Source organism: Piliocolobus tephrosceles, chromosome 2 (assembly GCF_002776525.5).
Source record: "Piliocolobus tephrosceles isolate RC106 chromosome 2, ASM277652v3, whole genome shotgun sequence".
Lineage (NCBI taxonomy): Eukaryota > Metazoa > Chordata > Mammalia > Primates > Cercopithecidae > Piliocolobus > Piliocolobus tephrosceles.
Window position 1 is genome coordinate 67,970,816 of NC_045435.1, and position 25,099 is coordinate 67,995,914.

General features: G+C 38.3%; 1 protein-coding gene across 1 annotated transcript in view; it reads right to left on the reverse strand.

Annotated features, from left to right (window-relative positions):
- Positions 1 to 25,099, reverse strand: part of TAFA1 (TAFA chemokine like family member 1) — a 566,758-nt gene that overhangs the window by 171,884 nt on the left and 369,775 nt on the right. The gene's annotated exons all lie outside the window — the stretch shown is intronic.

Sequence of the window (25,099 nt, forward strand, 5' to 3'; positions counted from 1 at the left end):
CTCAACATGTGGGAATTACAATTAGATATGAGATTTGGGTGGGGGCACAGAGCCAAACTGTATAACTGGGTAATACCCAGAGGAATATAAATCATTCTATCGTAAAGACACATGCACAAATATGTTCATTGCAGCACTATTCCCAATAGTAAAGACATGGAATCGACTTAAATGCCTTTCAATGATAGACTGGATAAAGAAAATGTGGTACATATACCCCATGGAATACTACACAGCTATAAAAAAGAATGAGATCCTGTCCTTTGTAGCAACATGGATGGAGTTGAAGGCCATTATTCTTAGCAAACTAATGTAGGAACAGAAAACCAAATACTGAATGTTCTCACTTACAAGTGGGATCTAAATGATGAGAACACATGGACACATAGAGGGTAACAACACACACTGGGGCCTACTTGAGGGTAGAGGGTGGGAGGAGGGAGAAGATCAGGAAACTAACTAATGGGTACTGGGCTTAATAACTGGATGATGAAATAATCTGTAGAAAACCCCCATGACACAAGTTTCCCTACATAACAAACCTGCACATGTACCCCTGAACTTAAAAGTTAAAAAAAAAAAAGAACTAGGATAGAATCCCAAGTTACTCAATTCCAAGATTAAACATTGAACCACTTAAACACTGCAATGAAATGTCCCTTTTGAGTTCAGGAATGTCATAAAATTGATTCAGGTTGAGGACCTGGAGTTCAAAAGGCCTATATCCTGATCAGTTTTGCAGACCTTTGGAGATGGGCTGATACAACAAATACTAGTGCAAAGACAAACAAAAGATAAAGTTTAAAACAGAGTAGACGGTCAATGAAAAACATCATTTAATTAGGAGAGTGGTTCTCAAAAACTCCCTGGCTGTGCCTTTGGAAGTCTTTAAAAATATATAAATACTTTGGCTGCTTTTTTAGAGATTATTTCACTTTTGACTGGAGTATAGCTAAAATCAGAGGTTTTCTTTCCCCTCCATTGTACATTACAAGCCTTTGTGGGACATTTATATATGCATATGCAAAAAATAGGCTATAGCAATGGTCTCAAACTTGGCTGCATATGTGAATCACTTGTATATGTAAACTACTTAGCACTGAGCCTGATACACAGAGAACTTTCAAAACGTATTAGTTATTACTATTAATTAAGGTTGTTAAGCATGAAAAAGCAGACTTCATATCTGTTTGAATGAATTGAATTGAACAAAGAAAAGAATGATTCATAGTAGTCCTTGGGAATCATCTATAAGTTAATCTGATATTGACTTTTCCGAGGCATGAAAGTTGATTGGGCTTATTTATATACAAAATGTATAGATCACGACTTCTTTAAGGTCAGGGACAACATCTGATTCATCTCCATTCTTTTTTGTCCACTGACTTGTGTGGAGTAAGTATGTCAATATGTACTTTCTGAATGACTCCAAATATGCTTTGTTGGATAAACCAGCACTTAACGATTTTAATCAACTATGTTTGAAGCAAAATAGGTTTAAAACTTAGTTGCATGGTAATAGAAAGTCCTGAGAGATATCGTCAAATGAGAACACCACTGTCTGGAGTGGGATACACAATAGAAAACAGTCCTGCTCCTAACAAAAGCAAGCTCTTGCCTTTGATGACAAGCACTGCTCCGAAAGCAGAGAGAAAAATGAGGCTAGAAGGCTATTTATGTTTGGGAGAATTACAGTTCAGGTGGGAACACACAAAAAAATCTGGCAGAATCATGCCAAAAGAGGATCTTCTTATACAAAGATTTGGTTTTGATAAGATCAGCACCAGATAAATTCATCCCCAAATACAATTATTCTGAAATGTGATTAGCCTATGGAGAGTTGATGAAGCCATCGCCAAGAGAGAAAGGTGGATGGAGATAATGCTCTTCTTTTACTTTTGTACTGGAGGATGATTTTGCAGGCAGAGAGATAAGAGGTGTTGAAAGTAATGCAATCCATAAAAAATTGTATAGAGACAGAGTATCTGAGATCATTGAGATAATATGAAAAGGCTGAGCTGGAGTTCTTAGCAGGGATGGGGACATTTATCTCACAAGAAAGCATAATAAGTAACTTAACAACAAGGAGACCTGGAAGTAAGCAACTTTCATCAATACCAAATCGTAAGATGAATGCTTAACATGATGCTGGCATAACATTGTGGGTTTTAGAAATACATGGGATAGGGTTATAGATGATGGAATGGTTACAGGAGTTTTAAAAGTCATTTTGTGCATCAAGACATGCTGAATTGTAGAGTACTCAAAGAGCCAATTTATTGTCATAAATATTAATCTGTTAAAACCTTTATAATCAGTGAACAATCACTTTAAATTCCACCTTTGCATTTGATTGTACACAGAAGGGTTATTTTTATTTGTATCAGTATATATAGATAACAGTACAGAAGGCAATTGAGAGTGGTTAACTTGCTCAGAACTCACTCCCCCTCACTCCTTTCTTCTTTACGGAGACAAGCCCTTTACAGCTCTGCTCCATCCATATGGTTACGGTGTATATAAAGTATGATTATGTTTATAAAATATGACCCCTGCCTACCAAACCTCAGTGGATTGGCCAGGACTGGGAAACTGACTCAAGCTGCACCAAAGTGGATTTAGAATTCTTGTATGCATCTGACTGGTCTCTTAAATAGCAGCATTTAATCACTGGAGTTGTGGGTGGCTACGTTTCACCATGTGGGATGAGAAGCAGAGAAAGCTAATTTGCAGGGTAGAGATGCAAAGAGGAGAGTGACACCATCTTTGGTCTATTTCTGAGTCTCAGATGCATTCCTGCCCTCAGGTTCCGGGAGACATTGTATTTCCTTATAATAAATTTCCTCCTTGTGTTGTATTCTTGCCCAAGTGAGTTTCTATTCCTGTCAAACAAGAGTCTGAACTAATACAGAAATGAGCTCTAGCTGTTTGCAGAATGCATTCAGTTTTACTCCTGAAAGGGAGTTCTAACAAAATGAATGTTTGCTAGGCAGAGTGACCCAAGTGTTCAGTTTGAATACTGATAAGCATTTCCCTCACATTGGAGTTAGATTTGAAAATCTGGTCTCAAATTAAGATTGGCGTATCTGGTCTTCCAGATGGTGACTCATATCTTGATGTAAAATGAAATGACTTGTGTCTCTTACGGTAGCTCTGACATCAACATTTATTACACTGTAGAACGTGCTGTTGTCTGCTGTGTGAAACATGCTCAAAAGGTATTGTTTGCCAAGGGCTTCAATGAGGAAAACAAAGCAGAAACAGGGCATGAGGTACCTTAGAAAGGGCCAAGCGGGTAGAGCAGATAACCTGGATTCTAGTCTTATGTTTCCTTGAGCAGCTTGAGTCCCTCTCCCTGAGTTGATATGGATGAAGCTAAACAGAATGGCGTAATGGAAGAGTATGTTTTTAGGGTTAACTAACCACATATTCAAATCTCACTTTTGCCACTTACTAGTCACGTGACTTTAGTTACTCATGCTTTCTGAACCTCAGTTTTTTCCTCTGTAAAATAAAAATATATGTTCTTCTTCCCTTATAGAATTAAAAAATAAGAAATAACATAAAAGCTGGGCACTTAGTAGGTGTTCATTACATAGTAGTTACCATTATGAGGCCAAATCAACTTGTTGGATTTAATTCCCTTATTAACTTATTTATGTATTCACTCCTCCCACAAATATTTTCTCTGTGCCTGCTATGTGCCAGGCACTGTGTTAGGGGCTGGAATTGCAGCAGTGGGAAAAAAGCGATATCTATGTCTTCATGGTGCTTACAATTCAGTGAGCACTAGAGCAAATGCAATGGATGATCAAATTTCTTGGTCTTTGCAGACCTCATCATGGTAGAGGAACCCTACATGTTCCTGTCTGAGCAGGCAGTGGCCTTCCTGCTTACTATTATTTTAAATGCAATGTTCGCGAACACCTTTTCTTCCTCATGCTCATGCTTCCACAACCTGTATGAGGATTTAAGCATGTGGGTAATTGTCTGCTGGCCACCATTTGCAAGGCTATGATGTGAATCTTTGTTGTAGGCAACATCCTGGTACTCCACAAATGGTTGTAAAAACTTGCAATTTAAAAGTGAAAGATATATTGACTGTGAACTTTACATATTGCGGGAACAATTTCTTTCCCCACTGAGATTGAGGCCAAATGAATCCATTTCCATCTCCAGTAGAAAGTTTGCCTGAGGACAGACTGGGGGCCTTGTACACTGGCTTCCTTTATAAACCTTGACAGTTCTTCAAATATGTTTTGTATTTTCCAGCAGATTCTTTGGCTTAGCTTCTTATTGGGGCTATTCTTTAGTGGCTTTCACTTTTTTTTTTCCCAATGGCTGATTTTTTTTCTTTCTTTGTTTTTATAGTGCTGAATGTATTGTTTTCCATCTGATTGATTCTGCTATTTCATTTTATTAATTCAAACTTTCTTACATGTGGGTCTTTGCAGTTTATTTCCCAAATTGTGTTTTTCCAGCTCAGTTTTGGCCTCTTCCTGAAAACAAGGCTATGCTGCATTATGCTCTGAAATTTCTTCACCTGCAGTTTCACATCACCTGCTGGTTGCATACTAGGCTATTTGTCATGTGATTAGCAATTAGTAAAAACAGCATTTTGATCACAAGCCCAGAGGAACACCAAAGATTGGTAGTCCATCTTCAAACCCACCTGGCTCTCTTCATCAAAGTGCTCATTAACTCAGAGTTTGGGCTTCCATACTGTCAGTTTCTGGGATTGATTATTCTCCATTAAAGTCTGGATCCATGTCCACAACAGCCTTGTCTTTACTTGCATGTACATTTTCAGCTGTCACTAAACCATCATACTGCCATCAGGGGCCAGAGAAGTCCAAATAATGCAAGGCTATGTTCTTCAGAGATTCCTGGGGCTTTGGCCAGATCACAAAAATAGTCATCACTGTCTTTATTGTATTTCAAAACCCAACAAATAACTACTAATGTCTATGATTCTTTGTTCACTTATTTTCAACCTGTGAGGCATCTTAAATAACTTAAATATTTATCCAAAAATTTGGATAAAAGTGGGAGAAATAAGGAGGCACTCTTATCAAATACTTTCTATGTGTTAGATGGCAGATCTCAAACTGCCTACAAAGTATTGGCCCATTAGATACTAGCCTACATAGAGATTTTCAGAAGTGTAAATTAGTCACAATAGAATTTCACACACGAATCTAGATTTCTAGATTTCTAGTTTCTCTGAAAAATATCAGGTTGAGCAACATTGGATCACAATGTCCCCATGGGAACAATTAGCTGGTACTGACACTGACCAGTAGCACCATTCCCTATTAAAAACAGTGTGTGCTCACCAGTTCTCCACACTCTCTAATACTCTTCTCTGTCTCCAACTTGGCCGCTTTTGTTTATTTTTAAATTTTATTCATCCCATGTGCATTTGAGGTTGCAATATCTAGCTTAGGTGATTTCAAGTATTTTAACTTCACAAAAAACCCATTTATTGCAGCACTATTTACAATAGCAAAGTCTTGGAACCAACCCAAATGCCCATCAATGCTAGACTGGATAAAGAAAATGCGGTACATATACACCATGGAATACTATGCAGCCATAAAAAACAATGATATCATGTCCTTTGCAGGGACATGGATGAAATGGAAAACCATCATTCTCAGCAAACTAACACAGAAACAGAATACCAAACACCTCATATTCTTGCTCATAAGTGGGAGTTAAAAAATAAGAACACATGGACACAGGGAGGGGAACATCACACACTGGGGCCTGTTTGGGAGTTAGGGGCAAGGGGAGAGAGAACATTAGGACAAATACCTAATGCATGCAGGACTTAAAACCTAGATGACAGGTTGATAGGTGCAGCAAACCACCATGACACATGTATATCTATGTAACAAACCTGCATGTTCTGCACATGTATTCCAGAACTTGAAGTAAAATTAAATTAAAAAAGAAATAAAAATCATCTGCAGTTTACCAATGAAAAAACAGAGGCTCAGAGGAGTTTTCTTTATAATAAGAGTGGACCCATGCTTTTTTACATTGCATCAATGGGGAGAGGGGAAAAATATTACAATCTTTTTTTAACAGAAGAGTCAATAAGAAAAATAAAGTATTTCTGACTTGCTTGGCCTGCTGTGCATTTTGTTCAGTGATTTCTAGATTATTATAGTAGTTCAATTTTACAGTTAGAAGCAAATCAAAAACAGTTAAAGGTGGAAAAAGGCAAAGCAATGCTCTAAAAGATTATACCGCAAAGTATCTTCTCAAACTGATTCAACCACACGATCATAGTTAGTTAAGATGATAGATTATTCCTTGGCACTCCCCAGCTTATTCAGGGATTATGAGTCCAGACAATTAAAAAAAAACCAGTGAAACACAAAACACCCGAGGAGTTTTAACAAAGAGAACGGTCATTCTCCAATTGTCTAGGAGTACTTCTGTGGCTCTTATGTGTGGTTTCATGAAGATAACTTCTCATTCTCATAAGGTTTTCAATTTCCCACACACTTATAAAAGGAACTCCATCATCCTACTTGTAACATTTCTTAAGAAGTTAACAATTCATTTTGAGTTTTTGCCACAAATGTTGAGCTATTTCACTCTGGTTAACTTTAGGCTCCAAAACATTTTTAAAAAAATTATCAATCATCTATATTTTAAAACAAATATATATTTAGGCATTCCATTTCCTGAGTGTCTTAAAAGCACATAGGTGGTCTTGCTTTCTTTTATAACGTCTGAATGGCGGATCTGTCTTGTTTTTTGAAGGTGTGGCACTTGCAAATATTTTGAGAGGGAACCTGGTTTTTTTCTAATAAGAATGTGCAAATGTGCACACCATTCTAAAAACAGGAGATCTTGTTTAACAAGAAGAGTATTTGGAGAAACAACACAAGAGGCAGCATCAATTTCCGTTGAAATTGAAAACAATGTGAGAGTGAGTGATGGCAAATCCCTAAGAAATGGAGGATTTAAATTGAACAAGGGCTATAAAATGGAATTGGCTAAAGGAAAACAATCATTCAGAAACTAGATAGGACAATATCATCTTTGAACTGTGACTACTATTGGCTAAGAACCGATGAGGTGACGGGGTTGATAGCACCAACTTTAAGATGTGGACCGCATAAATATTTTGCTAACTTCAATCATTTGTTTAAATACATATATCCTTATTGTAGGCCTGATTTCTTTGCAAAGAATAAATTGAAAATTCACTTTAGCAAATTTTTTGAACTTCAGCACAGCCAATGCATCACCTTTTTCTTCATATCAGCTATAAAAGATATTCTGATCCAAGGATTTGTCAAAAACTCATCTTAACTATTACAATGGTTGGTGGCCTTTGTTAGCCTTTCATTATAAAACAATTTATACCCAGGACACATTAGATTTATTTTGGGTGGAGGTGTGTGTGTGTGTGCCTGCACCAACATAAGTGTGTGCTAGACAAATGTTCTAGAACATCTCTCTTCTAACTAGGCATGAAAGATTGATATTATAAAACCTGTTCTAAAGAAGTGAAGTTCCTGCTATAGCAAAACATAGGCCATCTATTTTGACAATATCATAAGGTCATATCAAGCAATAAAATAGTGATTTACATATATTTTTATATACTCTACATAATAAATTTTATGTTCATCAGATGCTTTCATAATTCTCCCACCACCCACTAGTCCAGGACCTACTATCAAGTTAATTCACAGAGAAAATGGCAGGAGAGAATTACTGGTATACGCAATGAATTCAGAATACATTCTTGGGTGATGCTGTCTTGCTTCTAAATAGTAACTACTCCACAAATGTGTTGCCCACTTTCCCTTGGGTTTAGATAGAGTAAGTTGGTGGAGATATTGGTGGCACAGATAGAATGGATTTTTATTTTGTGTTCCCCTTCCCACATAAACTTGTGCAAATAAGTCAATACAAAATGATATTAAGGAAATGAAAGAGGGAACAGGGGAGATAAGTAAAATCATCATGGTTTTTTCTATTAAAGAAAACATTAAAAAAAATTTCAAGATGTCCTCTGGTTAGTGGACACTCTGACATCTCTGCTGTCCTTATGATGTTCTGTGTAATGGGATTTCTTTTTACTTAGACTACGTTATCTATATGGGCCACAGAGATGTAAGGGCTTCAAGGCCCATCAGAAATGATTTTGCGATCTAGTGATAAAGTCACTAAAATTCTGGCCCCAAAGGTGACCTCCCACCAGGGACTGAGAAACATCTATTCTCTCTATTGGATCAAATTCCACACTGCTCAGCACCTCCCTTGTTTAAAAACTAACCAGAGAAAACATATATTAATCTAACATTAATTTTTTGGGTTTATTTCATCTCATAAATTTAATTTGATTAAGAGATTATAAGAGACAATGGTGAGGTGGAGCACACTTTTAAAGATTATACCAGTTGTCTGTTACTTGAGGACAAAAAAATCCTGAGGTTTTTCACTTGGGAATGTGGACAAAATGAAATTCCAGGCAATTAACTGGCAGAATTGCATGCATATTTACACGTAGAATGGCTTATTTTCCATTGTAATTAGCTTTTAGAGTATCACTGGGGATTCAAATAAATGTATGGGAATGTATACACATAAATAAACTGTTTGCATTTGAGTTAATTTGTTTCACCACTAGATATGAGCAGCAGCTAAGTGAGCCATTAATTTTGAACATTAGTTTTACAAACAATAGAACCACTCCCTTCACCCAAGCAGTTGTCCTTTATTTTTTTGTCTCCTTCCTAGAACCTGCCTTATTAGAACTTTTATATTCCACTTCTCAATCTTGGCTTAACATTAGAACCACCCAGGGAGCTTTAAAACAAACAAACACAAACAGGCAACACAAGTGAGCAGATGCATGGGTCCTACCACAGAGAGCCTTTTATTTTGTCTGGGGTACGGCTGGACTAGATTTTCAAAATCTTTTCAGGTGATTCTAATGTGTCTGAGGTTGTGTACCACCGAACCACACAACATGAGTTTTGTCAGATATTAGGAACATCCCTTTGATTATCACAGCTTTTCCAGCCCTGCCTCTTTGCTTACAAGTTACTTGTGTGATTCTTGACATGTTTAACCTTTGCCTCCCAGTGGAGGAAAATCATGGCATATGACCACAGACGGACACTGAAAGTTGTTACTAAACAACTTGAAAGTGCATTTGACCTAACCTTTGTTTCCTTTTGTCCCATTAAATCTCACCACTGCAAGATTATTAAAGCCTAAAGAGATCTTGCACATTTTTATAAGGCAATTTTAGCGTGTTAAGCAGGAAGCTGGTAAACAGGTTGAGATTACTGAAGAATGACACTGTCATTTACAAGAATTCTGATTTCCCATGAGGGACCTAGATTACATTACACTTGAAGAGACTTCTGTGCCAGACACATCCCACTTAAAGCTTCAGGTGGGTCTTAAAAATAGGCAACCTCATCATTTATGTGCTGGCACCATCTAATGTGCTTTGCATGAGGTAGTTTACTACATTCTCACAACCACCCCATAAGGGAATGTAGCACCTTATAATGATCTTAAATAAGATCACTATTCCTGCTTAAGCGGTAAAGAAACTAAGGTTAACTTAGAACCGGGGGGTAAGGACAGTGAGTTCTGGAAACTGAGTTGGGGTCAATGCCCAGAGTGTCAGAATTGACAGGTCAGAATATAAACACATTTGAACATGATCAGGAGCTAGATAGACAGATATGATTCCTGGGTTTTCATTCTAAATCTTGCTTCTAATAATAAATGTGAGCTCTGTTTATTGAGCATATACTATTCAATCAGGCACTTCACTGGATACATCATTTAATCCCTTTAAAACCCACAAAAGCTAGATGAGTAAAATTCCTTTTGGTGTATAGAAGAGAAAATTTATGCTTAGACAAGTAAAATAACCTGCCCCAAGTCCAAAGCTGGATTTGAACTGTCTGGTCTTGAAACCTCTGTTTTGAAGTCCTGCCACATATTGCCTGCCTGTAAGGAAAGGTATTATATAAGTTTGTATCCACTACATTACACTACTTCATGGTTCTTTACATTTCCATCCAGTGAAGTCTGTTTCTCCATTGTCTACATGTATGCTTAAGAAGAATCTACACTACATTGTGTAACGGTTTGAAAACAAGGACTTGGTGTAAGGATGTTAAAGGAGGACTATGAATTGTTGCTTTACACAAGAATCCTTGTGCCCTCTGTTCTTTCTGAAAGTTAAGATTTCAGGCTGTTTTCCTTCACACTCATCCTGTGACAATTCTCTGTTGGACTCAGTTACAGACAAGAGGGAAACTGGAAAGGACACTCACCCATTGATATTGTTGGGCTGTGTCCCAACCCAAATCTCATCTTGAATTGTAGCTCCCATAATTTCCATGTGTTGTGGGAGCGATCCCATGGGAGACAACTGAATCATGGGGGCAGTTTCCCCATATGGTTTGCATGGTAGTGAATAAATCTCACGAGATCTGATTTTTTTTCTTTTTTTTGAGATGGAGTCTCACTCTGTTGCCCAGGCTGGAGTGCAGGGCACAATCTCGGCTTGCTGCAACTTCTGCCTCCTGGGTTCAAGTGATTCTCCTGCCTCAGCCTCCCGAGTAGCTGGGACAACAGGCACATGCCACCATGCCCAGCTAATTTTTGTATTTTTAGTAGAGACAGGGTTTCACTATGTTGGCCGGCTGGTCTCGAACTCCTGACCTTGTGATCCGCCCACCTCAGCCTCCGAAAGTGCTGGGATTACAGGCATGAGCCACTGCACCTGATTGATCTGATGGTTTTATAAGGGGAAACCCCTTTCACTTGGCACTCATTCTCTCTTGTCCGCCACCATGTAAGATGTGCCTTTCACCTTCAACCATGATTGTGAGGCCTCCCTAGCCACACAGAACTGTGAGTCTGTTAAACTTCTCTTTCTTTATCAATTACCCAGTCTCAGGTATGTCTTTATCAGCAGCATGAAAATGGACTAATACACCCATCTTTATTTGAAGTGTCCTATGTGGTAACTCACATCCTTGATTTTTTGGGTCAACATCCCTTCTCCCTCCTTACTTCCTCATCCTTCTCATTGTCAAAATATCTCGTCCATTCTAGTGTTGGAACATCCAAATCATATTTCTTGCCTTCCTCTGTAATTTGGAAGTTCTATAAATATTTTTAGCTATAGTCCTTGCATTAGAAGTCACATATAACTTTCAGGTTTCAACTTCTCTGAGTACCAATACTGATTCCATAAGCAGCAGCAGGTAGAGTGGCCAGAAAACAGATTTTACAGTCAGAGAGACCAATGTTCAAGATCTAGATCTATCATTTACTGTCTGTGTATCTTATAAAAATTATTTAGGATCTTAGGTAAGAAGCTCAGTTTTCCCATCTGCAAAATGGACCTCAGCATACTTACTGGGTAATTCCTTATACAATGCATACGAAGTGCTAATCACATTGCTTGCTTAGTGTATATGAGCTGCTACAACAAACACAACTACTACTATTATAACAAACTGTGCCTCCCTCCAATAAAGGAGTCTTTCAGCTTCATGATCAAGGTCAAAGGCATAAGGTCCCTTACAGACAAGCCAATCATCACTTTAAATAAAGGATGCAGTGGAGATTCTGCAGACAGATGTTCAGGTTCAAATCCCTGTCTTGTCACTTTCTGACTGTGTGACCTTTGATAAGGAACTCAACTTCTTTGTGCCTCAGTTTCTTCATATATAAAATGAGGATAAAAATTGTATTCATATCATAGAGTTGTTGGAAAGATTCAGAAGTTAACAGAAGAGTTAACATATGGAAAGAAAGTTCTTAGAATTCTGCCTGGCACATATGAAGGAGTATTTCAATGTTAGTTATGTTAATTATTTCAGTTAACTTCACCCCAAATTTACAGTGAAAAAAACAGAATCGAAGAATATATAGTCTTTGCTTTTCTTAGATATATATCTCAGTTTCCCTAGAAACTTTTACATTTATACATTTTAAACTTAGATATCCGTAAGCTTATAAGATAAATACATTTCTCTAGAAATGTCTTCCTTGAAATGCATCCTTCTCTTTACTGTCTTTATCCTCTTTAATTAAGTCTTTGTACCAAATCTCTCTTTACGGTGCTCTTCTTTATCATTTTTTAACTTCTTTTTTGAAATTTTGGAGATGTGCCTCCCAATTCAAACATGGTATCCAAGCTATGAAGTGTAAATAATAATTGCCATGAATCATAGTTTTCTGAAGTTTCCTTCTAGGAATCACCAGAAGTGCCTGTTAAGTACCCAGTTATCTGGCCTCTCCCTGGGAAGCCCTAACTCAGCAAGTCTGGATTGAAGTCCAGGGATCTGTATTTTAAACAAATATTACAGGATATTCTTAGAGCTAGATCCTTCTGTCCTAAGTGCTGACTTAAAGCTGAGGTGGGAGACAGCAACAAGGCCTCCAGTTACACTTAATTCTGATTTCACTTTCTGTTGTCACTCCTCCCAGTCCCAGAGGGTAAATTTCTCAGCTTTTTTTCCTGTGAGCAATTACTCTCAAACACACTCTGCAATCTTCATTTCTGAGATTCCTAACCTCTAGTAGCTCCTGCTTTCAAGCCACCAAATCTATCAGCTGGAAACGGTTTTTCATGGCATGTTGAACAAGACAGAGACAATGTGACCCCTGAAACACTGCAGAGTAGGGAAATGGGTAAAAACTTATGTTGGCAACATTGTAACCTTGAGAAATCCCACAAGGCTGCCTGTGTCTTGAGTTTGTGTACTCGTAAAGAAAGAAGCTGTAACTTGCCTTTCTTTTTGGATATATTGGGAGATTTCATTGGTTATTTCAGGCAAGAAAATGAGCCAATGCGTAATGATTTACTTCTTTAAAAAGAACCGGGATGTGGAAATTAGTAACATCAGGAATTCCCCATTAGATAATTGGCAATATCGTCTAAAATAGAGAAAAGTTTGATTCAACCAAGTTTAAAGTCAGAACAGTTAAACTGTATTATCAAAAAAAGCCCACAAGACAGGGCTTACATCGTTAAAAAAAAAAAAAAAAAAAAAAAAAAAAAAGAAGAAGAAAACTAATTTGGGATTAAGGTGCTTTAAAACTGTGTATATTCTCATTCTATTACTCATTATCTACTAAGACATGCCCCACATTTAATTTCAGAGTAAAATGTGTTTGGAACTACACACATTTGTAGACCCTACTGTATCATCTCTTTCCAGGTGAGTGACATCATCCACCAACCACTTGTCTCCCTGATTTTTGGTTCTACCTTCCAAAACCCTCAGACAGCTTGCTGTTATGTAGCCTCTTCTTAGAAACTCCTTGGGACTTTACATTCACTGCAGGAAGGATCGAACTGCATTTCCACTCCATTCCTGTAAGGAAACTAATCTCTCGTTATTTATTTTTGGCAAACAAACCAAACACAAACCAACTCAGATACTTGTACGTTGAGAAGGTGTCCAACAGCTATGTATTAAATCAAGTCCATAAACCCCATACCAATAAAACCAAACCCAACATTATAGCTTGATTCTCTGTGGTTTTTGCCTATGCTGTTTCCTGAGTCTAAGATACCATTTCTCCCTCTCTAGTCCGTGAGAATGCTTATCATTCAAAGCCCAGCCAAAATGCCACCTCTCTGGTAATGCTTTGCAAGGCTCTAGGAGCAAAGTTAATAATGACATCTCCTTTTAACTCTCACAGCATTTAGTATAGACTCCGATTATGGCTTGTGCCCAATACACCTGGCAGTTCCTCTAGGCCTGTAGCACAAAACATGTTTCCATTCTCCTCAGAAACCAGCACGACACAGTTTGCACATTGAGAAGGTGTCTAATAGGTACGTGTTAAATTCAACTCATAAACTCCATACCAACAAAACCCAACCCAACCTTATAGCTTGATTCTCCATTGAAAGAAAGAAGTAAAAGACATTTTCTCCCTCTATTAGATAGCCATTTTAGTTTTCAAAATCATTTAGTGCTAAGTTGGGGACTGGTTGGAATGGTTAGTAGATGAGTGACATCATGTTAGTAAAAAGATCATTGATTTTGGATTTACACAACTCTGCAACTCACTGCCTCTGTGAGTTCAGGTAAATTCATTACCTTCTCAAGAGATTCAGTGCCACCTGTAAAATGGGCATAAGATACATCTCACAGATTTTTGTGTCACAAGTAAATTAAATAATGTGCAAAATCACCTAACACAAAAGGTTACAAATAATACATCCTCATGAAATGTTGGTTCTCTCTTTTGCTTTCTTTCTCATGTCTTACCCAGTTTTGTTGGGTTACAGTTTAACCTTGTTTTTTTTTATTTTAATTTTTTTATTGATACAAAATATTTTACACACTTAGGGGGGATATGCATTTGTTACATGACTACAATGTGTAATGATCAAATCGGGAATATGGGGTTAGCCATTACCTTGAGTATTTACCATCTCTATGTGCCCATAACATTTCAAATCCTCTCTACTTTGAAATCTGCAAAGCATTGTTGCTAACTATAGTCACTCTGCTCTGCTATCGAACATTGGGGTTTTTTTGTCTACCTATGTTTGTACCCACTAACCATCCTCCCTTTTTCTGTGCCCCTACTCACCCACACACGTTTTCCAGCCTCTGCTATCTATCATTCTATTATCTATCTCCACGAGATCAATTTTTTTAGCTCCTACCTGTGAGTGAGAATATATGGCATCTATCTCTCTGTGTCTGGTTTTTCGCTTAACATAAAAACTTCCAGTTCCATCCATGTTGCTGTATGACACAATTTCATTCTTTTTTATAATGCTGCTTTTTTCTTGCTCAACACTTAGTGATACAGCCAATGGATTCTGACTTCCCACCTATACAATAATTATTTTAATACTTGAAGGCCATTGTGAGGTCATCCTTTAGATGTCAGTAATTAGAGTTTTCAACAAACTTGCATTTTGCCTTATTATTTCTTTAGCATAAAACTATACCACACTTTTATCCATCATCACAATAGAAGACTGAAATCATAACATGTATTTCTTATGAACATTAAACTTAGTGATTTAAAAGCCTCTCACCAGCTTTTTAATATTCAATGGATAATAACTGATATTAATAACTTCTAGTTTTCATTAGAGTACCATAAACTTTTTTCATGGTTGCATTATGTTGTCAAAATGCGAATGTATAGTACAGCGATTTTGTTTCTGCATAAAATGTGAGCATTTCCATATGAATCAGTGATTTTAGCATTGTTGTATCTTCATAGGAGGCCCAGCTGTGAGTTTAAATAGAAACATATGTCATTCTTACATGTACAAACAGTATTTCAAATGACTAACTGTGGCAATATTAATGGTACCAACTTGAAATTTTTAATCTGCTGAGTGAGCAGATTTGTGATTTAAGAAAACCCAACAACCATACTAAATGACACAACCACCAAGTAGCTGCTACTCTAGTTTGTGCCCTTTTTCTTCTACTCATCATTCTTTTCTCTGTAAATATTGGGTGAAAAGTGAATTTGGCATCCTGCTCTATGATGAAAATTTACTTATGCCAACATATGTATTGGAATACCACAATGTATAACATGTTATATTATGGCTATAACTAGGCAAACAGCCTACAGAGATAAGCACCTATATTCTACTAAATGGTTAAATTGTTACTCAAAAAAGTCTTGCATGTGCTCAAACGGTTGCTCAAAAGGGCTGCTAATAGTGGTGCAAAGTATTCTCTAGATATCACGCACCTCTATGAGGATCTGTGGAGTAAACATTCTCTGCCAAATCACTATGACATTTAGCATGAGGAGGCATGGAATTAAAGTGCCATCAAAGTTGGTTATGTACTCTTATTATTCAAGAGGGAAAATCTGTACCATACTTCAATCATAGCTGCAAATAATGGAGAGGCATTGATTGATCCTGATAAATATAAGTGGGGGTCTAAAAAACATACACTACCAGAATGGTGAGCCTATGACCCCACTTCATTTAAGATCTTCTAAGGGAGCAGACTTGTATTTTTGTGTTCGATTTGTACATGTTTTATTCAGTGTGTCTCATATCAAGGTCCGCACTAATAGGTTCTACAGAATGGCTCCTTATAAAACTAGAAAAGTGGTTCCTCTGATGGAAAAAGCCCTCTGTTTTGACACTGAAATAAACTTTAGCTTCATGAAGGGGCATTTGGTGGCTTAGTTTCCTATTGCTGTTGTAACAACTTACCACAATCTTGGTGGCCTGAAACAACACAAATTTATTATTTTATAGCTCTGTAGTTCAGAAGTTTAACATGGGTCTCACTGGGTTAAACTCAAGGTGTCAGCAGGGCTGTGATCATTCCTGGAAGCTCTAGTGGAGAATTCATTTCCTTTGAGTTTTCTGGCTTTTAGAGACTGCCCACATTCCATGGCGAATGGCCTCCCTTCCTTGATCTTCAAATCCAGTAACGACAGATTGAGTTCTTCTCACAGCATATTACTGCATTCTTTTCTTCTGTCTCCCTTTGTATTTGTATTAGGCCAAACCAGATAATTCAGGATAATCTCCCTATTTTAAAATCAACTAATTAGCAGCCTTAATTCTATCTGCCACCTTAATTTTCCTTTTGCCTTGTAGGGTAATATATTCATAGGTGCTAGGGATTGTGGGGGCATCATTGGCGGGATCATTATTCTGCCTATCACAGTGGTCAATCCAAGTATTATGGAAGTCTGTTCCGCAATTTTTGATTAACATGATTTTAAGAATATTGACCTTTTGCCATAGAGCATATGGGAAAAACTTCACATGTTTGCAATATGATACATGAACAATAAAAAGGGAGATTTCTCCATGGAGAAGGGTAGCATAAATAATATGTTATCTGGCCCAAGAGTAGGCAACAGTGCACTGAGTCCAAAACTTATGATGTCAAACAGATTCACACAAGGAAAAGACATTTTGTTATAGTGGTGAGACCCAGGTACAAAAAGTGGTGGATTGGCCATAGCCTTGACAGAAGATGATACCTGATTACTTCTACATGTTGGATGATTATTGCTTTAGGTGGGATTAGACTTCTTAGGTAGATTGAGGTCTGGAAACAGAAAATCAATTCAGATCACACAATTGGTGACAACGGTTTATAAAAATGGTCATAGAAGGATTATTATCTTCTCCATTATGCTACATGTTTACCTAAGAATCAGCATGGTATCACTAATACATGCCATAGGCTCTGTAATTCTGAAGGCTGCAAGTTTTATTTTAAAGGAATGGTAACATTTATTCACCAGCAATAACTCCATCTGAGGGCTGTGAGCGGCTACAGGGATGGGGAAGGAGAGTAGACCATAGATTTGCGGTATGGGGGAAAGGCAATCAGTCTACCTGGGAGGTGGGGATAATGAGACATGCATATGATGGAATAATATGTAACCATTTAAAAAGGGAAGTCATATTATATAGTGTCTGAGAGAGTCCACCAGTAACTAGTTTTTCTTGGGCAAGTTGCTTGACTTCTCAAGCTTCAGTTTCCCTGCCTGTTACATGAAAACAGTGATAGAACTGATAATGCCTCAGATTTGTTGAAATGTTAATGAGATGTAAATATCTTAGTACAGAGTCTGACAATATGGTATGCCATCAATAATACAACTGGGTATAATTGTAAATATTATTAGCTCAATAAGATGACATGGAAGATCTCCAGGATATAAAAATAATAAAAATCAATAGAACTATAATGATTCAGTGTTTTAAATAAAAACAATTCAAAAGTATGTATACAGAAAGTTCATAAAAGCATGGGAAAATGTCTGAAAATACATACACTTAGTTGTTACCAGTAATTCTGGGAGCAGAATTTGACTTTTAGCTTTATTGCTATAATAAGAATAAACAGCCTTGTTGAATGTTGGTTCCCTGAAAATACTACCAAAACAATCTGCTGATAAATAGTCAATTTAATAAATACATAATACTTCTGTAAGAATAGCAAGAAGGCACATGAATCAACATGTAAAGTATATTTAAACATTTTGTGTAACATCTGAAGGTTTATATAATCTGATATTATTCTATCACCTTTTAAAGAAAAATTCTCTCTCCAATTTCCAAGATCCCAAATCTAAACTAAAACAGACCATTTTCTTCATAATTCCTTGGGAACTTGAACAGGTGTAATTGGGAATCTCCAAGTTCAGGAACACTTACATCTCTAAAAAGGATATAAAAATGCCCTGTCAGTCCACCCTCAGGCTGCCTTTTGCACAATATAACAAGAATCAGAATGCTTGGAAAGAATACAGTTAGCAAGAGCCATTTCCTCCCTCTGTGTCTAGTCTCAGCAACACTTCAACCAATTGTCAGCTAATTGGAGTTTTCTCCTTGGCTGGCTAAGCAGAGAAACACTACACTGACTAGTGTGGGGAGCTCCATCTTCACAATAGAAGGGGTGGAAATGGCCTGAAAGTACACAACTATGACCCTAGCTTCTTAAGGAATTAAACAGCAGCCAAAACCAACAAATTAAATGAAACGAATTATTTGGTTTTCTGAGAGATTTGACATCAAGTGCTTTTTGCCTTGCTATTAATCCTAGTTATTTTTTCTGAGAACGAACAGACCCTTCCACCTTAACTGTGGGCATCTATCAATGATTAAAGTGATAACAAATATATACATAATGAACACTTGTTTTTCTTCATGAAGATGGACAAGGTTTCACTCAAGTAAGTTGCTAAATAAGAAACATGTCTTGTCAATCTGTGTTTTGAGAGGATTTACCTCTATTCTAATTAAGCAAATAGTCATTGAATCCTATGCAGTCTGTGCAGCTCTAGGAGACACAGAAGAAATAAATGTTGGAGATACAACTATTGTCTCAAAGAGTTAACAGTATGATTGGCAAGAGAAAACACATACATGGCATCTTTATCCCTGCATGACAAAGGCCATAGTGACATCAACCCTTAAAGGTTTTGTTCACCTGTTTTCTAAACAAGGATGCTAGCCTGGGAACACAGCTGTAAAACACCTGGTACTAGAGAGACTTGCATCCAGATACTAGCTGTGCTAATTCCTGGGTAGGAATTGTTAAGCAAAGCATTTAAATTTTCAAAAATTCTTCACCTACATAGTAGCTATAAGGATTAAATGAGATGATGCCTTAATGTGTTTAGCACAATATATGTATGTGTGTGTGTGTGTGTATGAATATGAAATATTCCATATATTTCAATTTTTATAAGTAGCAATCATTGTGAGTCAAAAGAAGCTGCATTTGAATTCTGTATGCAGCCTTTTATAATCTTGGGAAATCATATAATCTCTCTAAGTTTTAGTACCCTTGGTGTGAAAAGCCACCTCACAGGATGGTGGCAGGAATTAAATGAGATACTGCATGTAAGTTTAGCTTAGAGCCCAGTACATGCTTAAGTACTCACTGATGGTAGCTATGGTAGCCATTGATTTTGAAAAGATCTTGCTCTTTGGGAGGCTGCACAAAATGACTGGTTTACTGTACCTGAGATTGTTGCCTCCACATGTTTCCTTTCCTTTCACAGAAAGAAAGAACCCAAGCATCCATGCACACTGCCTTGTGCTACATGCTGAGCTTGAGTTGTATCGCTTTATACGCACAACCACCCTTAGGGACAAGTATTAATCATATAATATATATGAGGAAACTGAGGCTCAGGAACAGCGCTTTTCCTGGGGCCATGCATAAGCCTGAAATCATGGAGTCTGCAGGTAAGTGCTCTATCACCCAGTATATCAATTTGTTTTTTATTCCAACCCAAGTACTGGATTCAGAAATCTAGTGCAGGACATCCCTCTGTAATGGTGTTCAACAGAACTTTCTATGATGATGGAAATGTTCTACATTTGTGTTGTCTAATAAAGGAGCCGCTAGCCACTTGTGGCTATTGCTATTAGCACTTGAAGTATAGCTACTGTAATTGAGGAGCTGAATTTCTAATTTCATTTCATTTTAATTTTTAAAATATATATTTCCTTTAGCCAGGATTTGAACTTAATTATTTAATTTTAAATAACAAATTTAAATAGTCACATGTAGCTTGTGACTACCAGTTTGCTCTACAACTTGCCTAGCTACAATCATTCAGTCTTTGCCTGAACACCATGAGTGACAGGTTGCTTATCACCTTACAAGTAGTCACTTCATTGCTTTCTAGCTTTGAACGTAAGAAAAGCCTTCTTTATGTTGAACTAACATCTGTTTCCCTCTAACTTTTACTTACTTGGCCTGGGTGTATTTTTCCCTGGAGCTACATAAAGTATGCTCAATCAGTTTCACAAAATTGTATCCCCTAGTGCTCTTTACCATGTTCCCAATTATGAAACAGTCTGGGATTGGGGAATTTTTATAAGGCTACTATGGGGATTGAAAACACTGGAGTGGGGGCGGAGCAAGATGGCCGAATAGGAACAGCTCCAGTCTCCATCTCCCAGCGCAAGCAGCACAGAAGACCGGTGATTTCTGAATTTTCAACTGAGGTACTGGGGTCATCTCACTCGGGAGTGCCGGACAATCGGTGCTGGTCAGCTGCTGCAGCCTGAGCAGCGAGAGCTGAAGCAGGGCGAGGCATCGCCTCACCTGGGAAGTGCAAGGGGGAAGGGAGTCCCTTTTCCTAGCCAGGGGAACTGAGACACACAACACCTGGAAAATCGGGTAACTCCCACCCCAATACTGCGCGGTAAGCACACCGGCACACCAGGAGAATATACCCCACACCTGGCCGGGAGGGTCCCACACCCACGGAGCATCCCTCCTTGCTAACACAGCAGTCTGCAGCAATCTAACCGCAAGGCAGCAGCGAGGCTGGGGGAGGGGCGCCCGCCATCGCTGAGGCTTAAGTAGGTAAACAAAGCTGCTGGGAAGCTCGAACTGGGTGGAGCTCACAGCAGCTCAAGGAAACCTGCCTGTCTCTGTAGACTCTGCCTCTGGGGACAGGGCACAACTAAAAAATAACAGGGGAAGCAGCAGAGTGCAGACGCGAACGACTCTGTCTGACAGTTTTGAAGAGAGCAGTGGATCTCCCAACACGGAGGTTGAGATCTGAGAAGGGGCAGGCTGCCTGCTCAAGTGGGTCCCTGACCCCTGAGTAGCCTAACTGGGAGACATCCCCCACTAGGGGCAGTCTGACACCCCACACCTCACAGGGTGGAGTACACCCCTGAGAGGAAGCTTCCAAAGCAAGAATCAGACAGGTGCACTCTCTGTTCAGCAATATTCTATCTTCTGCAACCTCTGCTGCTGATACCCAGACAAACAGGGTCTGGAGTGGACCTCAAGCAATCTCCAACAGACCTATAGCTGAGGGTCCTGACTGTCAGAAGGAAAACTATCAAACAGGAAGGACACCTATACCAAAACCCCATCAGTACGTCACCATCATCAAAGACCAGAGACAGATAAAACCACAAAGATGGGGAAAAAGCAGGGCAGAAAAGCTGGAAATTCAAAAAATAAGAGCGCATCTCCCCCTGCAAAGGAGCACAGCCCATCGCCAGCAACGGATCAAAGCTGGTCAGAGAATGACTTTGATGAGATGAGAGAAGAAGGCTTCAGTACATCAAACCTCTCGAGCTAAAGGAGGAATTATGTACCCAGCGCAAAGAAACTAAAAATCTTGACAAAAGAGTGGAAGAATTGACAGCTAGACTAATTAATGCAGAGAAGGTCATAAATGAAATGACAGAGATGAAAACCATGACACGAGAAATACGTGACAAATGCACAAGCTTCAGCAACCGACTCGATCAACTGGAAGAAAGAGTATCAGCGATGGAGGATCAAATGAATGAAATGAAGCGAGAAGAGAAACCAAAAGAAAAAAGAAGAAAAAGAAATGAACAAAGCCTGCAAGAAGTATGGGATTATGTCAAAAGACCAAATCTACGTCTGATTGGGGTGCCTGAAAGTGAGGGGGAAAATGGAACCAAATTGGAAAACACTCTACAGGATATCATCCAGGAGAACTTTCCCAACCTAGCAGGGCAGGCCAACATTCAAATTCAGGAAATACAGAGAACGCCCCAAAGATACTCCTCCAGAAGAGCAACTCCAAGACACATAATTGCCAGATTCACCAAAGTTGAAATGAAGGAAAAAATCTTAAGGGCAGCCAGAGAGAAAGGTCGGGTTACCCACAAAGGGAAGCCCATCAGACTGACAGCAGATCTCTCGGCAGAAACTCTACAAGCCAGAAGAGAGTGGGGGCCAATATTCAACGTTCTTAAAGAAAAGAATTTTAAACCCAGAATTTCATATCCAGCCAAACTAAGTTTCATCAGTGAAGGAGAAATAAAATTCTTTACAGATAAGCAAATGCTTAGAGATTTTGTCACCACCAAGCCTGCCTTACAAGAGACCCTGAAGGAAGCCCTAAACATGGAAAGGAACAACCGGTACCAGCCATTGCAAAAACATGCCAAAATGTAAAGACCATCGAGGCTAGGAAGAAACTGCATCAACTAATGAGCAAAATAACCAGTTAATATCACTATGGCAGGATCAAGTTCACACATAACAATATTAACCTTAAATGTAAATGGACTAAATGCTCCAATTAAAAGACACAGACTGGCAAACTGGATAAAGAGTCAAGACCCATCAGTCTGCTGTCTTCAGGAGACCCATCTCACATGCAGAGACATACATAGGCTCAAAATAAAGGGATGGAGGAAGATCTGCCAAGCAAATGGAGAACAAAAAAAAAAAGCAGGGGTTGCAATCCTAGTCTCTGATAAAACAGACTTTAAACCATCAAAGATCAAAAGAGACAAAGAAGGCCATTACATAATGATAAAGGGATCAATTCAACAGGAAGAGCTAACTATCCTAAATATATATGCACCCAATACAGGAGCACCCAGATTCATAAAGCAAGTCCTTAGAGACTTACAAAGAGACTTAGACTCCCATACAATAATAATGGGAGACTTCAACACTTCACTGTCAACATTAGACAGATCAACGAGACAGAAAGTTAACAAGGATATCCAGGAATTGAACTCATCTCTGCACCAAGCGGACCTAATAGACATCTATAGAACTCTCCACCCCAAGTCAACAGAATATACATTCTTCTCAGCACCACATCGCACTTATTCCAAAATTGACCACATAATTGGAAGTAAAGCACTCCTCAGCAAATGTAAAAGAACAGAAATTATATCAAACTGACTCTCAGACCACAGTGCAATCAAACTAGAACTCAGGACTAAGAAACTCAATCAAAACCACTCAACTACATGGAAACTGAACAACCTGCTCCTGAATGACTACTGGGTACATAACGAAATGAAAGCAGAAATAAAGATGTTCTTTGAAACCAATCAGAACAAAGATACAACATATCAGAATCTCTGGGACACATTTAAAGCAGTGTGTAGAGGGAAATTTATAGCACTAAATGCCCACAAGAGAAAGCAGGAAAGATCTAAAATTGACACTCTAACATCACAATTAAAAGAACTAGAGAGGCAAGAGCAAACACATTCAAAAGCTAGCAGAAGGCAAGAAATAACTAAGATCAGAGCAGAACTGAAGGAGATAGAGACACAAAAAACCCTCCAAAAAATTAATGAATCCAGGAGTTTGTTTTTTGAAAAGATCAACAAAATTGACAGACCACTAGCAAGAATAATAAAGAAGAAAAGAGAGAGGAATCAAATAGATGCAATAAAAAATGATAAAGGGGATATCACCACCGACCCCACAGAAATACAAACTACCATCAGAGAATACTATAAACACCTCTATGCAAATCAACTAGAAAATCTAGAAGAAATGGATAATTTCCTGGACACTTAACACTCTTCCAAGACTAAACCAGGAAGAAGTTGAATTCCTGAATAGACCAATAGCAGGCTCTGAAATTGAGGCAACAATTAATAGCCTACCCATCAAAAAAAAGCCCAGGACCAGATGGATTCACAGCTGAATTCTACCAGAGGTACAAGGAGGAGCTGGTACCATTCCTTCTGAAACTATTCCAATCAATAGAAAAAGAGGGAATCCTCCCTAACTCATTTTATGAGGCCAACATCATCCTGATACCAAAGCCTGGCAGAGACACAACAAAAAAAGAGAATTTTAGACCAATATCCCTGATGAACATCGATGCAAAAATCCTCAATAAAATACTGGCAAACCGGATTCAGCAGCACATCAAAAAGCTTGTCTACCATGATCAAGTGGGCTTCATCCCTGGGATGCAAGGCTGGTTCAACATTCGCAAATCAATAAACGTAATCCAGCATATAAACAGAACCAAAGACAAGAACCACATGATTATCTCAATAGATGCAGAAAAGGCTTTTGACAAAATTCAACAGCCCTTCATGCTAAAAACGCTCAATAAATTCGGTATTGATGGAACATACGTCAAAATAATAAGAGCTATTTATGACAAACCCACAGCTAATATCATACTGAATGGGCAAAAACTGGAAAAATTCCCTTTGAAAACTGGCACAAGACAGGGATGCCCTCTCTCACCACTCCTATTCAACATAGTGTTGGAAGTTCTGGCTAGGGCAATCAGGCAAGAGAAAGAAATCAAGGGTATTCAGTTAGGAAAAGAAGAAGTCAAATTGTCCCTGTTTGCAGATGACATGATTGTATATTTAGAAAACCCCATCGTCTCAGCCCAAAACCTTCTTAAGCTGATAAGCAACTTCAGCAAAGTCTCAGGATACAAAATTAATGTGCAAAAATCACAAGCATTCTTATACACCAGTAACAGACAAGCAGAGAGCCAAATCAGGAATGAACTTCCATTCACAATTGCTTCAAAGAGAATAAAATACCTAGGAATCCAACTTACAAGGGATGTAAAGGACCTATTCAAGGAGAACTACAAACCACTGCTCACTGAAATAAAAGAGGACACAAACAAATGGAAGAACATACCATGCTCATGGATAGGAAGAATCAATATCATGAAAATGGCCATACTGCCCAAGGTTATTTATAGATTCAATGCCATCCCCATCAAGCTACCAATGAGTTTCTTCACAGAATTGGAAAAAACTGCTTTAAAGTTCATATGGAACCAAAAAAGAGCCCGCATT